General features: G+C 40.1%; 1 protein-coding gene across 15 annotated transcripts in view; it reads right to left on the bottom strand.

Moving 5' to 3' along the window:
• Nucleotides 1–14,511, bottom strand: part of mef2cb (myocyte enhancer factor 2cb) — a 69,044-nt gene that overhangs the window by 54,120 nt on the left and 413 nt on the right. For 14 of the 15 annotated variants that reach the window (XM_076890795.1, XM_023155407.3, XM_023155408.3 and 11 more), the window contains one exon: nucleotides 7,449–7,588. The gene's annotated coding sequence lies outside the window, so the exon portion shown is untranslated. Of the gene's footprint in view, nucleotides 1–5,201; nucleotides 5,812–7,448; nucleotides 7,589–14,511 lie in introns of those variants that run through there. The other variant, XM_012917279.5, reaches the window with a different exon arrangement.

Here is a 14,511-nt window from a genome sequence, read left to right as displayed (position 1 = left end):
AAATTACAGCGACTGGAAAACATTTCTACATTTTTTTTCCTCACTCTCCCCATCCCTACACCTTCTTTTTTTTTTCCTTTTTTCTTTTTTTTTTCTTGGCATTGGGTGGATTCCAAATGCGTCCCACACCAAAGGAATATGGTGAAGGCGGGTGGGGGCATCTCTCTCTGAAATAATATTAGGGCGTAAGAAGTTGCTCCTAACTATTTACGGGTCAGGAGCAGGGTTTAATCAAAGAAAATGCCTTTGGCTGCTACATTTCCATAAACAGACAGGAAACACTTCTCTGACAAACTGGCTTCTAAAAAATCTGTCAGATAAATTCTGGTTTCGCCACGTAACGGTTCAAGTCAGCATTACAGATGTCATGTTTGCGTTACCCCTAAAACTGTCTGCACTGTGCAGGAAAAGAAGAAGAAAAATTCTCTCAGGATTGAAAGTTGGGTAAGTCTTGGGAAGTTAATGTGCCAGTTTATAAGCCTGAAAACTCTTATTTAACTCTCATTTGAACATTTAAGTCTTGATGTTGGAGGCTTTCAACCTAATTGGAATGATCTCATGTTTGGACAAAGAAACCCAAACTCTGCTCTACTCTAAATGTTTCTCTTTGTCTTATCATTCAGACTCCTCTGCTCCTGCACTCCTCCAGCCTTCTCGCCTCCCGGGCCTCTCTCTCTTTCTCTCTCCCTGTCCAAATATTTCAGACAGCAGGCCTCAAGTATGGTGAGGTGTTTTGGGTGTCTCTTTAGGTGGGCTGCAGCTGATGATATGATTGTGCGGTCAGCACTGCCGAGCACAGACCACCCAGCAGGCTGCTGCCGTAATAATGGCCAACAGGCCAGGCAGGAAACAGGAAACAGGATGAAGAAGGGCAGGACATCCTGTTCATCTAGATCACTGTGTTAAACATGACATCACGAAAGCATCGACATCTTAACGGAGGGTTACCTGAGCGGAGGCCGAACACTTTGTCGGCGTGCTCTTAACTAACCTCTGCTCAAATAAATTTCCATCTGCGTTCTCTCTGCGCGCGTATCTCTCTCTGTTTTCATGTGCATCTGTCTTCTCAGTTTGCCTTTTCAGCCCTCACACTGACACTGTTTTCCAGACTGCTCCATCATCGCAGACATCAAATCCTACCCTCTTCAGTGTGAGAATAAAGGAGAAAAAGAAAAACAAGCATTTTCATTTGAATATACACCAGCAACAACCTCACAAAACTCAGACGAAGGGAAAAAAACAAAAAACACGTACGCACACAAAAGCACAAAGATTCCAGCGCACGAATACACAGAGACAAGACGCAAAGTTGAAAACGCACACACACACACACAACTCCCAGACACACAGCACACACTGACAGACAAACACACAAAAGAAACAGCAAGCACAAAGCACAGCACAGCCAGAAGTCTACTTTATGCAGAAATATTCTAAAGTGTGTTTTACAATACAATTAAACATCAAAGGCTGATATATTCCTCTGTGATCTTTAACACCCCAGTGAACAAACCCCACACACCCCCATCCACTTACAGCATACAGAGAAAGTTGCTGAACGTCACTGCTAATTACTAGATAGAGACAGAAGAATACTTTGCATCATTATGCAAAAACCAGGACATATTCAAATATATGCATTCAATCCACCAAAAAACCATTCAAGGACTGCATTATTTACTTTTTGATTTTTGTGTGTGTGTGTGTGTGTGTGTGTGTGTGTGTGTGCGTGTGCGTGTGGTAAGTTTTATGAGTAATTGCAGCTCTTATGAGAAGATACACAGACAGTGCTCCTAAGGCAAAGATGCATTTGGATAAACATTTCTAACACGCACAACAGTTAGGACAATGAAAGCGAGATCTGCTGAAGACGAGTAAATAAACACATGGTGAGGTTGAGCCCTGCGTATTTCACTGCTACTATAAAACGTATGAAAAGAGAAAAAAAAGAAAGAAAAAAAGAGAAAAAAAGGAGACTATTCCTCCCATGCAGCAACTAGAGAACACCTGCCATGTGCAATAAACAGGAATGCAAGAAGCCTTTAAGTTATTATAAAACATAAGCATTTTCATCTGCTTAGAAATTGGCAAGAAGAATTGTTTTCTCAACAAATGCCTTAATATTTCTGTTATTTATGCGAGGCAAATTTTACTACATACACAGCCTGCACTTTATTGCGTTACATATGCTGCTAAACCAATTAAACGTTTTCACATGCGGGATACACAAGGTCGTCTCGCAGCATTTTAAGACGCTTTCTTACGTTATGAAGCATTGCATGTGAGGCAAATACAAATGTCTACATCTGAGTCTTATATCAGCCTCTCATTTGAGCCAAAGGGCATGAAGTCCACTTAAGAGTTCTTCAATATCTACCTCACGATCTTGCCAACCGGCAATCTGCAAATGAATGTTTTACTGATGTTTAACTGAGTAAACTCTGCAAACTTCTTCCAAAATATTTGAAGCCATTAGTGAAAAAAAACAAAAACTTTAAAGCACAGCTAAAGGGGCTTTTAAACTGTTTGCTTAAACATAAATACATTGGTTGTCTCCATTAAGGAAAAATGTTTTCATAGATCTGGTTTTCCATAAGGTGGGGATCTTTGAAATGTGCCTCTTGTACAGTATTAAATGTCTATGTGAGCAGAGATCAGGGAGCACAGTGGTATAGTTTACACCTTTTCCCCCCCTGAAGATGGAAACTTGGTAGCAGGAATAGAAGTTACCACCAGTAAAACTAATTTATGGGTGTTAAATTACACATTTATAAGCAATATATTAGGCATTTCAAATGACAAATATTTGCTAATTATGCTGATTTTGTTGCAGTGCCTTGAAAACACATGGAATTACCCTGACCGTGGCATACAATGTGTTCCCTTCCTTCACTTAACTAAAGCTTTACTGAGCCCCTGGCGTACAGCAAAGTGCCCTGACAATCGGCTCAATGCCCTGGCCAATCACAGAGACACGTGACCTTCTAATCCCTCTCTGTGAGAAGGGTAAGAGTGTGTTGTCGCTGTTGGTTTTGTGAATCAGCGCCTAAAATCCCAAATGATTTGTCAAGATGGAGAGGTCTTAAGAGAATAAGAGAAACAAAAGCAGCGCAGGCCAAATAGTGTGGGTGTTGATGCATGTGTGTAAAAGTGTGTGTGTAAGGAGGGAGAGAGAGAGCGAGAGAGAGAAAGGAGACAGAACATGCTTTTGTGCACCTGTGTGTGTTTGCGCACGACTGCATACAAGTGTCCGTGTGTGTGTGTGTGTGTGTGTGTGTGTGTGTGTGTGTGTGTGTCCGTGTGTGTGTAGAGGGTCTCTTAGATTACAGAGCTTGGCTGACAGACTTCTCAGTGTGTAATCGTGGGTCCACATGCAAGTGCTCACCTTCCTCTGAGCGGATTAACCTATCGCTAAATCCCAAGAGAGCAACAGGCCAGACAGGCCACACAGAACAACTTCATTGACGATAGTCAGAAAAGGAAAGCCACACTTATGATGTTGTTTTCTAAAAAAAATATAAATGAATGCACTCTGACTTTTTTAAGACTAAAAAGTTCACATAAAAGTTTAATAAAGGGTTACTGGACAACTGGACACCACGTTCCCTTCAGAAGTTCTTAAAAATCTTAAAAATTACATACGTCTTAAAACACGGAGCATCTCTCTTTTTTTCCTGAAAGTGAACTGAGAAATGCAGTCAAGCGGTACGCAGTGTGTTTTAAACGCACACATTAAATAAGCTGGTATACAGCTACACACAGAAACACTTTTACCATTCTGTAAGTGCCTTAAAATACCTCATTTACATAGCTGTTATTTTAAAATTAATTTAATAGTTTAATGAATCTCAAAATATTCTCTAAAAGTTACATTAATTATATTTAATTTCAAGCAGTTATCACTACATTAAAGCCCTGTTCATTTCTTACTTTTTTATATAATTTATTTCACAGACAAAACTGTGTTTCAGCTTAAGAACTAATTCAGCTCAATATAAGTAAAGAGATAAACGTTTATCCTCACATTTGGCATACGTTTTTTTGTCCACAGCCAACTCAATCCCAAAATCTATCTAAATGAAAATGAAATGTATAATAGTAATTTTAAATGTCACTGCAAGCCCGAGTTTCTCTGCACATTACATGGTGGGCCTCGTGTCCGTACACTTTAAGTGTAAAACAAAGAATCCATTTTTAGCTCCAAAGCTGAAACCTGAGAAAAGTTGCCACAAGTTAATTGTAGCCTCGTGATTTTTCCTCTCATCGCAACAGGTTTAGTTGAGCAACGTGAGGCTTAACCAAACTCGCAATATGAATTTAATCATACTTGCTCTCTTGTAATAAGTCAGTCTCAGTCACAAAGGCACAGAGAAGAAATTATAGTTGAGCCTGAACAGCCAAACCTCCTGTAAAACACTGATTTACAGCACAGTCCGCCGTGTCGCTCATCTACATAAATTTACATCCAAATAAGTGTAAAAGAATGTTTTCCCTGTATTGCAGCGATGATGTGATTAGCTATTTATTTAATAATTATCAAAGCTTCCTACATAATATACCGGTTTAAAGTTTAGCACGGCATAATTGCCATCAGTTCACCTCAGTTTAGAACGTTTATTTCGTGCGCAAAGAATATCCACAAACTAGGATCACTGTTTCCCTAATCTGTTGCTTTGATGGAAATCTGAGATGTAAAAACTTGTGCATTTCCTTTTGCCTTTGTAATTTTGTTTGAGGTAGACTGAACGCTACATTTTACAACCCAAATGTAACTTTTCATATGCCACCCTGCCCAAAGGCGCAAAAAGAGGGCATAAAGTATAGTGTTAATGTGACCAGCCTGTTCATTGGCTTCTGGACTGTGCGCCTGCATGTGGACGCGAGAAAGCTGCACAAGGTCGACACAGCAGTGACACCTAAAATCACCACACGGATCTCCTAATACACCATAACCAGTGATTTGATGTCGCTCGGTAACTATATTACATTGCTGTTACCGGCACGAGTCGAAAGGGGGTCACAACAAATCAATACACGCAGTTGCTGTACTTTGTCAGGGGAGACAACGCGCATCAAACTAGACCCTCAAGTTTCCCCTTACGGAACATTTCAAATAAAATAAATAATATTTTTTTTAAGAACCATACGATGGAGTGAGGTGTTTGCCAGTGAGTGCCAAGTGGTGCAAGTGCGGTACTTACTTTATCTGAAATCTTGTCCCGAGTGAAGCGAGAGAAGGCTACAACAAGCGGTCCGCCGGGTGTTTGGTCCGGCCGTTTGACAGGAAGGTTGGAGCCGCTGCTTGATGGGGGACGGAGTTCGCCGAGACGCACTTAAAATCCAGGAGCGCAACTAAGCAGGAGGACGGCGCCGAGAGGAAAAAAAAGTAACCTACAATACGTGGTATGAGTCCCTATAATGTCAGAGAAAACTACCCCTCTCTCTCTCTCTCTCTCTCTCCTCTCTCTCTCTCTCTCTCTGATCCGACAGAGCTCGCTCAGGAGGCGCTGAGGACGCACCGTCTGGTCTGCTAGTGCGTAGTACCGGTGAGCGGCGAGGGACTCGGTGGAGCGGCTGTGTTGGAGGTGGTGCCGGTATTAGTACTGGACGTCTGAAGCTTAATAGTGATGTTGCGAAGCTGTTTCTGTTCCTCCCCACAATCCCGACCAAGTCTTTCCCTAAACCTTCTGCTCTCCTGCGTGAAGAAATAATCGATTTTTTCCTCTCTACCCCTTTTCTTTTTTTAAAAAAAAAACTCCTGAAAGGGGGCGGTCTCACATTTCCCAACTCCACTTTAATAAACGAGGCAAGGCTCTTAACGCTTTATTATCGCGCCAGGCCCGACGAGTGGACACAATTAGTGCTGAGAGAGGACCGCTAGAGGAGGAGGAGGATGAAGATGGGGCATGTGTTCTTTAACTAATGATGTCACGGAGAGCACCCCGAGGTCTGCAGGCGACAGCATGCGATGAAACCCGTACCGCGAAAGTTGTGTTTCGCTCAGGCAGGTTAAGTTTCCAGCCAATTGTTTCATGCGAGTCACATCAGATGCCAAGTACACCAAAACTTAAGTCTGTCGTAGCAAGAAGCAAAACACTTCAGCGTGTTTCAGCACCTTTAGTTTTTTGGGTTTTTTTTAGAAATACTTCAAAAAAGACACCATTTTCTACAAACACACACTCACAGATGATCCAACATCACTCATTATTTTAACAATAAGAGTTTAAGATTAATTATCACATTAAATGACATGATTCTTCCCTCAATGCGATTTCGCTGGAAAAGTAGGAGCAACTTTAGCAACTCCCGAATAATGCCATTTTCTAATTCTCAACAATTCCTTGGATGTCTGCTCTGCCTCCTTTCTCAGACGCTGCAACACTTTTGCACATGCTGCACCCCGCCAATCATTCTTAGGGACCCAGCTATCTCCTACAGATAAGCCCTGACAGAGACAGTAAGCATTGGGGAATTGCCAAGCCTTTATCCGTCCAACCAAATGATTTCAAAACATCCACTCTATTAGTGTGAAGATAACAATTAGAACAGCAAGTTTGCCACTTCAGATAAGACACAGACAGGCAGTGCACTGGCTCTCTGTACAGAGATGTATACCAGATAGGCCTCATAATACCAGAGTTCTATTATACTCACATTATATGGGTGCCGTATCACGGTTTTAGGATTTTTAATGGCTGCCCTGAATGGAGCTTGTTACGCTACAATACACCGTTAGGCCCCATTGTTGACTTTATATCAATTTAACATTGAAAAAGGGAAAACATTATCACAGGCTTCCAAAAGTTTCTTCCATCCTGATATTTTAACAAACCAAAAAAAACCCCCCAAAGAACACTTGTGGTCTATATACAGTTAAACAGCAAACCCCTTTCTCTTTATTAGCTTTGCACTGTAAAAGCAATACAGACTGCGTGTTGTGTAAATAGACGCCGAGTGACTCCATAATCTTCCCTTTTGAAGTTCACCTACGACGCATAAGCTATGCAAGCAGTCAGCCACCCAGTCAATCAGTTATTCAGTCAGTGACGGTAGGAAATGGTAAGACATCAAGTAATAAATAAATCAAGCTGGCTAATCTGCTTGACGGGTGAACATTACAGCCTGTAACCGAAGCCGCTGGTGTCTGATGACTCTGAATGCCACCTTCACATCACCTGACCCTTTAATCTTTAATAGCATTTCCTCTGGTCCCTAGACCTCCATACTAATCAATAAGGCGCTGTTGGACACAGCAAGTTCATAAACGCGACACGGCAGATATCAACGGCGTTACATGTCAGCATGTATGAAACGGCGAGTTCACAGAGTCACAGTTTCAACAGACATGATTTCCTCCTTTCAGACTTCTTCTGGTGCTCGCACCTGACAGTTGCAGTAAGTCTCCAAAATATATGGATAGCTGTGGGTGCTTATGTGGTTGTACATACCACATGCAGTGTTCCTTCTACTTCTTCTTCTTCTTCTGTTCGTGCCCTCCCTCTTGTAGCTTTCTATGCTGTTTGCGAGAAGCTCACTGAAGAGGTCCTTTCAGTGTTCCCAGTGCTTGAGGTCGTCATTTGGTTAGCACCTGAGAGGAGAAGCAAAGTAGGCAGGCACGGTGAGAAGAAGAGTGAACCTGCCAGTGAAGTGCTTACTGCTTCTGTGTAAGAGTAGGCACTTGCACATAGTGTGCAAAGATCTATGTTAACATCTGTGTAACGTGTGTGTGTGTGTGTGTGTATGATAGCCATGTGAAACAGAGGAAAAAAATGGGGGGATGTGGAATACATTTGAATGGTGAAAAATCATTAAATGAGGCAAACACTGGCTCATGCTTATTCATAAATGACTGACTTGTCTACGGGGATAAACCTATGGTGAAACCATACTAACAGCCTCCCTCAGTTCTCATACATTTAATGCAAAATAGGGAAGACCTGCTGTATATTTTGCTCTTGAGACTACTGAGCACAGGGCTAAGGCTAAATATCTATATCTATATGTATTATATACAGCATTATAACCAGGCTGATATTAATCCACATTGCAGAGCTGAAGGTGTGCCACATTGTGCTATTAAAACTGATAAATTTAGAGTTAGTTACACAATGACTGTGTGCAAATAAGCAGAGCGCGTCGTAAGTTAAATATTATATGTTTTGGCATTTGTGTTATCTTAAGACAAACTATTTTCTCATTAATCAAAATGAGCGAAATTATTAGTTTCTTGCCATCTGAAACTTTCCCAGACCTACTCATTAGCCATTGTCCCTCCCTCCTACATGAATCCTGAACTTGTGTTCTGAGGAGTGTGTTTGAGAGTGTGTTGGAGTGTGGGTTGACAGTCTCATCAAAGCCTGGTGGAGGAAAAAAAATCAGTTTAAGAGTTTGCCAAACAATTATGTAATTTCAAAATATGTCACAGTGTGCATAAACACACACTTTAGGCTTTCGGGTAAATTCAGTTTCGTGAGGTTTGGCTTCGGCTGTGCATAAAAAGTGAAACAGGGGAAACTGCGACTGGATCTTAAGTCAAACATATAAGTGCGGTTTGCTGATATTGATCTTGGTTGGATTGTTTCTTAAGCCTCTCCTGGCAGCCACTTCACAGCATGTGTCACACGCACGCACCGAACGCACACGTGCAGAACAGCTTGCCTAAAAATGTATGTGTGCGCGCACGCCCGTTTGTTTTTGGTAACAGAGGGAGAAAGAAAGAAATGCCTCTCTCAAGCAAAAGATAAACACAAACACATTTCCAGGGCAAACAAGAACAGCCCGGGCTCAGTGCAATCTGTTGTCGATCATGCTCACGTGAAAACACAATCTGCCTGTCACAGTAGATGATGTTGTCAAGCGCTCTGCCTCACTGCTCCTGAGAATTAGCCAGCGATTACAGAAGCACTACGAAACACGCAGAGTATTTGTTGTATGTCGGATATGTCTGAAGATGCTTGCAGCTTTATTTGGTATTTACCGCTTTCTCTTCCTGCACTCGTTCCCTAATGAATTTTAGACACGTTTGTTTTTTTGACAATAGATTGATGCTACATGATGTGACGACCAAAGGCTTCACAGAAAGCACAGAAAGACCTGCAGGCCAATTTAACTCACATGCTCAGCTGGGAATCCACAGATCTCCCTTTTGCAGGTGGAGATGTCTTATGGGTGTTTCAAGGGCAATCACAGCAACATTTTTTGACTTGGTATATAATGCTAAAAATTCAATGCATATTTATTTAAAAAAAAAAATTTTTTATTATTCTTATTCAGCCTTATTGAAATGCATCACATATTATGTATCATTATAGTTAGGGTTAGGGCAAACCTAGATTGATTAAAGAAATTTGGAAAAAAAAACCCAAAAAACTGTATAATAATTAAAACGTTATTCATAATTGTGAATCATTTGCACGTGTTATGTGTATGTAATGTGACAGTATACATTCAAGAGCACAAATATCGAGGAATCCATAACATGGTCCGTTATTTTATACAATTATTAAACTATAACGTCATTCATTCTTTGTTCATTTGAACTCCTAGTATCTAAGCCATACAGTTCTCACTCAGCCTCAACATCTGGGCTCTGTTCTCAGGAAAAACACACCTGCTTTAGAAAATGAGAGACATTCCCCCGCTGATCTGTGTTTGGTCTTTGGGTAAGTCATCTAAAGCGTGGTATTATAAATAATTTGAAGCTCCTTATTAATAAGTATTATAATGAAACTCACAGGGCAATATCATCAGTAATTATAGTCGAAGGAATTGTACTACAGTACTTTATAATTAAGGGAGCAAAGGTTAGAAAATCAGGTTTAATTAACTGAAATCATATTTCTCCTTGTTATAATATATATAAAACAAAGAGAGTCATATAACCATGAGGAAGTATTTATTTGCACTTACGAATGTTTTTTTTTTTTATATGTGAACATGCAATTCAGCTATTAGGCAATATCTCCTTGTTCATTTTATTTCTGAAAGAAAGCAGCGACGCAGTTCTGCCTTAACTTGGCACTCATGCCTCGAGGTATTTTGCCTCTGCAAGAATCAGTTGTATGCAAATGTAAAAAGACTTGATCAAGATACACATATCATATATTCATTTCATCTACATCATAACTTTAGGTCACTATTGTATCACTTTACAAGAAAACAGATTTTTAAAAACTGTTGTGTCAAATATTTCTACATCCTGTAGTTTTACTTGTTATATCTTGAAATGTAATAAATAACAAGAGAAGTGACCTGATATATTTCAGTGAAACTGTATACGGTTTTAATTTTAATAACACATTTTTTTTCTACCATGTGGCTACATCTTTAATAATATCTATCATCCAAAACTGCAATGGCTATATAACAAGCCCTTAACAAGCAGTGTCAGTCAGGGACAGCTCGGGTGATTTGCATGTGTTGCGTTTAACCAACACTATTCTGTCTGTACACCTTTCCTGCATTATGGATGAGGCACAAGCTGAACAACAAATTCTCCCTTTGTTCTTCTTGATTCTCTGGTTACATCACAGGAAAAGCTCCATGGTCCTGTCTGTGACTGCACTGGCACACTGAGACACAGCGATGCTGGGCGCGCTGTTAATCAGACCTGTTGCTTCTTCGCTTTGTTATATTGCATCTACGTGGGCTTTTCGACACGCAGAGACACAGACCACAAAGCAAGCACGTCTTCCACATATTTAATTCGAAGAACTAACCGTGCCACCTGTCGAATGGATGATAATAAACAATTTCAATAAGATGATCACATTGGGAAGAAAATAAAAATAGCTCACGTCGACTACAGAGGGGATTATTCAGCCTTGATACCTGCAAATTGACTGCCTGCTTATTTTATTTACAATCAAAATGCTTTAATGTCACATATATCATTAATGTGACAGGTGCCATCAGTGTGTGCCATCTGCTATATATGAACAACACAGTGTACAGGCACTGCAATTAAGTGTGCTGCCTGCAGGGGAGGTCTGCACCCTTCTTAGGGGAATGGAGAAGTTTAGCACAGGGGTTCACTGGAGGTGTTCTCTGTGCCCCAAAGTTTAACCAACTTTTTACCCTAAACTACTTCAACACGGTCGTCTGTTTAGGCATTTTAGCCAAGTATTAAAAAAAACAAAACAAATATTAAATATCTCTAACTGCTATCCCACAAATATTTTAATTGTTTTTAATTTACTTCCTTCATTATTCTAATCCCTGGTGGTTTTTTCTCTCCCACCCCCTCCTCTCCCCGTGTCTTCTTTGTGCTTAACTGCCACGCTTACTGTCTGTATATCAAGGGCTCAAAGTTCTCTTTGTCTCCAGCAGATTGCTTCGCGAGAGGGAGGGAAAAGAAACTCACTTTCTGCTAATGATTTTTCCTCATTTTGAATGGTTGGAAAGTAATTCCCTATGAACTGCTCCAACAAAGGCACAGTTATTCCATTGTTCTTGCTGCCCTTTCTCTAATTGTGCCTATAAAAGAGAGATGCCAGTGATACTTTTTTTTTATGTCTCAGTTCAAGGGGTGCCCACCGGTGTTTCCTGAAGTGGTGCAAAAGCTGTTTCTGAAACAACATTATTAGTGTTAAATGTGCGGCAGTGGAACAGAGCCCACGTCTGAGCAAAGTGCCATGATCAACATGTCAAAGAAGAAATGCAGACTTAAATTACAGCTGAAGTTTGGCTTTGTTATGTATTTGTAAATAATATTGAGCGTAACATGTGATGGGAGACAGCTGTTTCTTTCTTATTTAACCATCAACTATGGTTTCTTTAAACCACATCCATGATCGCTCCCTAAACATAAGCGCATTTTAGAAAGGAACTGGCAAAACTTGTTCTGCTGACAAAGGAGGCAAATCAGAAAGCATTAATACGGGTCACTGGCATTGGTGGTTTAATTAGAGGCAGCAGAAGCAATATAGTTACATGCTGAGCAATAAAAGCAGTTTTTAATACTGAAGAATAAGTAAAGTTACATTATTTTTAACAGAATATTACAATATAAAGAGTAATATAAAGATGATCATTTGTAAAAAGTTGCACTTACACTTCCTGAATAACAAAAACCAGCTGCAATGCATCCAACTATAGCACAAAAGTCTGCAGTTAGCTTTGTTTTGATTTCCCATAATAACTATTACACAGCAAAAGTCCCTCCTGCAGCTGTTGACCTCAGCCAATTCTCTTGACAATTAACAATCATTCAGCATGGCTCTGCAACTTCTCCCACACTCTCACCAAGCAGCTGATAGTGTCTCACTGCGAAGAAAAGCAACTAGAATGGAATACGTTGCGTATCTAAACGAGGATTTCCCAGCTCAGATGTATGAGAGCGAGGCCGACCATCGGCGCAGACCTGTGTTACACAGTAGAGCTTGGCAGACAAGCGGTGATGTCTAAAGCTCTTTGTGCCTCCAGGATCACCCCCAACTCATTCTTATTCAGACATGATCAGAGGAGAGGCAGGCAACTGAGATTAGCTGCAGATCAAAAGAGCTGCCTAGCGCCAGCGCTCGTGTTTTGTAGATTTAGGCGGCCCCGGCACACAAGCATTGTATCATGGCGGCGGAGCGTCATACTGTTTTCTGGCCTTGACAGTGCTCAGGGGGTTAGAAGGAAACAGAGTTTTTAAACAGAAGGATGGACCGCTGCTGGAAGTCTTCCAAAATTAAATAATAAAGATAATAAAAAGGGGAATGAAAAGGAAAAAAATAAGAGCAGAATTACTACGCTGTTACTGTAAGCCATTACAGAACCAAGGTACTTCATGCATCACAATTGAAATCACTCCCATATGTGTAATTGGTCTTGGTTCAGTTCTAATTTGTTTTAAAAATGAAATGCACTTTCTACAGTAACATAGTTTCAGTAACTCGGGAGCATCTGGATCAGTGGTGCCACAAAATAACCATGGAAACTAAATACTACCAATGCTTTCTGTCAGCAGCAGCTACACAGTAACAACAAATCAGCAAATTACTTCTACAGTGTATCTTAACGTTCCCTCTAATTTATACAAAGACACTGTGACACAGTGGAAACCACAAAATGCATATCTGCATTGAATTACCTTCCACTTAACACCAGACAAAGTGAAACACTGAAACTAAAAGCTACATTTTTAGGGAAAATTTGTGCTCGTATTATCACTGACCAAACTTTGACATTCACATTTGAGACATTACCATTTAAGTTAAAAATGTATTAATAATTATAATTTACTTACTATTCATACAACATAAAAAACAAACAAAACAAAACAAAAAACTGGAAGCAACAATGAAACCAATAGCTGACTTGGAAGGTGGAAAGACAGGATGAGGTGAGTTTCAAAGGCAGAGAGGCAACTGTACAAGAGCGCTCACCACCCTACGGAGAAAGAAAACAGTGCGTTTCCTCAACTCCGCTGACCATCAAAGCCATGGAATTCAGGGGCAGAGAAGCAGTAAAGTAAGGACTGCACTGTTCCTGTAAACTGGGTCAAAGTTTCTACTGTTCTGCTTTTTGGGTGAATAATATGACATGTGTGCATGTGTATTTCTCAAGTTTAGATGTATATTAAAAATGAAAAATAAAACTGTTTTCATTTTCAAGTAGGAGTATAATAAAGTTTTATATCCACTGTCTGTGTCAACAGTTGACTTAGTAACGATTTTAATAAATAGTCTAAAATACCCTGAACTTCAAATTTAAAGATATGAAATTTATAAGCATCAACAAATTTAAATCTAATGTGGAAACAAACTTAAAAAATAAAAGCCTTTTACGCAGTTTGGGACAAATGACATATTCTTACATCCCCTGGTGACGAATAGTCCCCTTTCTGTCAATCAAAAGTTTGTCCAGTATGTCTTCCTTAGACACCAAAATGGGAAACACACGTTTCATCTGAAGTATGTATTTGCATCTAGTGCAGCCACCTTGAGGGAATGAGTCATTTCTAAAGCAAACAACACTTTAAGGCCACGCTCTTTCTTTCACTGATAATTCCAGATCGTGCAATGAGATGTTCTGAGCAATTACCCATAACGGTACAAGTAACCTAAACTGACTGTGAAGAATTAGAAACTGAGAAACAGCACAATATAAAGTTCCACTTTACTGACTTTAACCATTTTTCTTGCCTTGGAGACATAAAAATGTACACTCCTAAAACTAAACACACACACACGCACTTCCAGGAGCCTCAATCAGCTATTCCCCAAGTGCTCAACAGAGGTGATTGGCACCAGCTGGGACCTCGCTCCTCCTACAACACTGTTTGAGATTTTTTCTCTTTTTTTTTTTTTTTTTTGGTGTCTTTCTACTTTTTCAGGAGCAGGGAAATCTAAATGTAAACAGCAGTTAAGTAGATATTCTAGCCTTGTTCATACTGGTATAGGCACTTCTGTGTTGGGTTACATGACAAAGACATCATTCACTAAATCCTGCGAAGCTATAATGAAACAATTAGGCAATGCGGCTGCAAAATAAATTTCAGAATGGTTTAAATTGTGCAGCTCAGAT

Source organism: Maylandia zebra, linkage group LG12 (genome assembly GCF_041146795.1).
Source record: "Maylandia zebra isolate NMK-2024a linkage group LG12, Mzebra_GT3a, whole genome shotgun sequence".
Lineage (NCBI taxonomy): Eukaryota > Metazoa > Chordata > Actinopteri > Cichliformes > Cichlidae > Maylandia > Maylandia zebra.
This window is presented reverse-complemented; position numbering and strand designations above follow the sequence as displayed.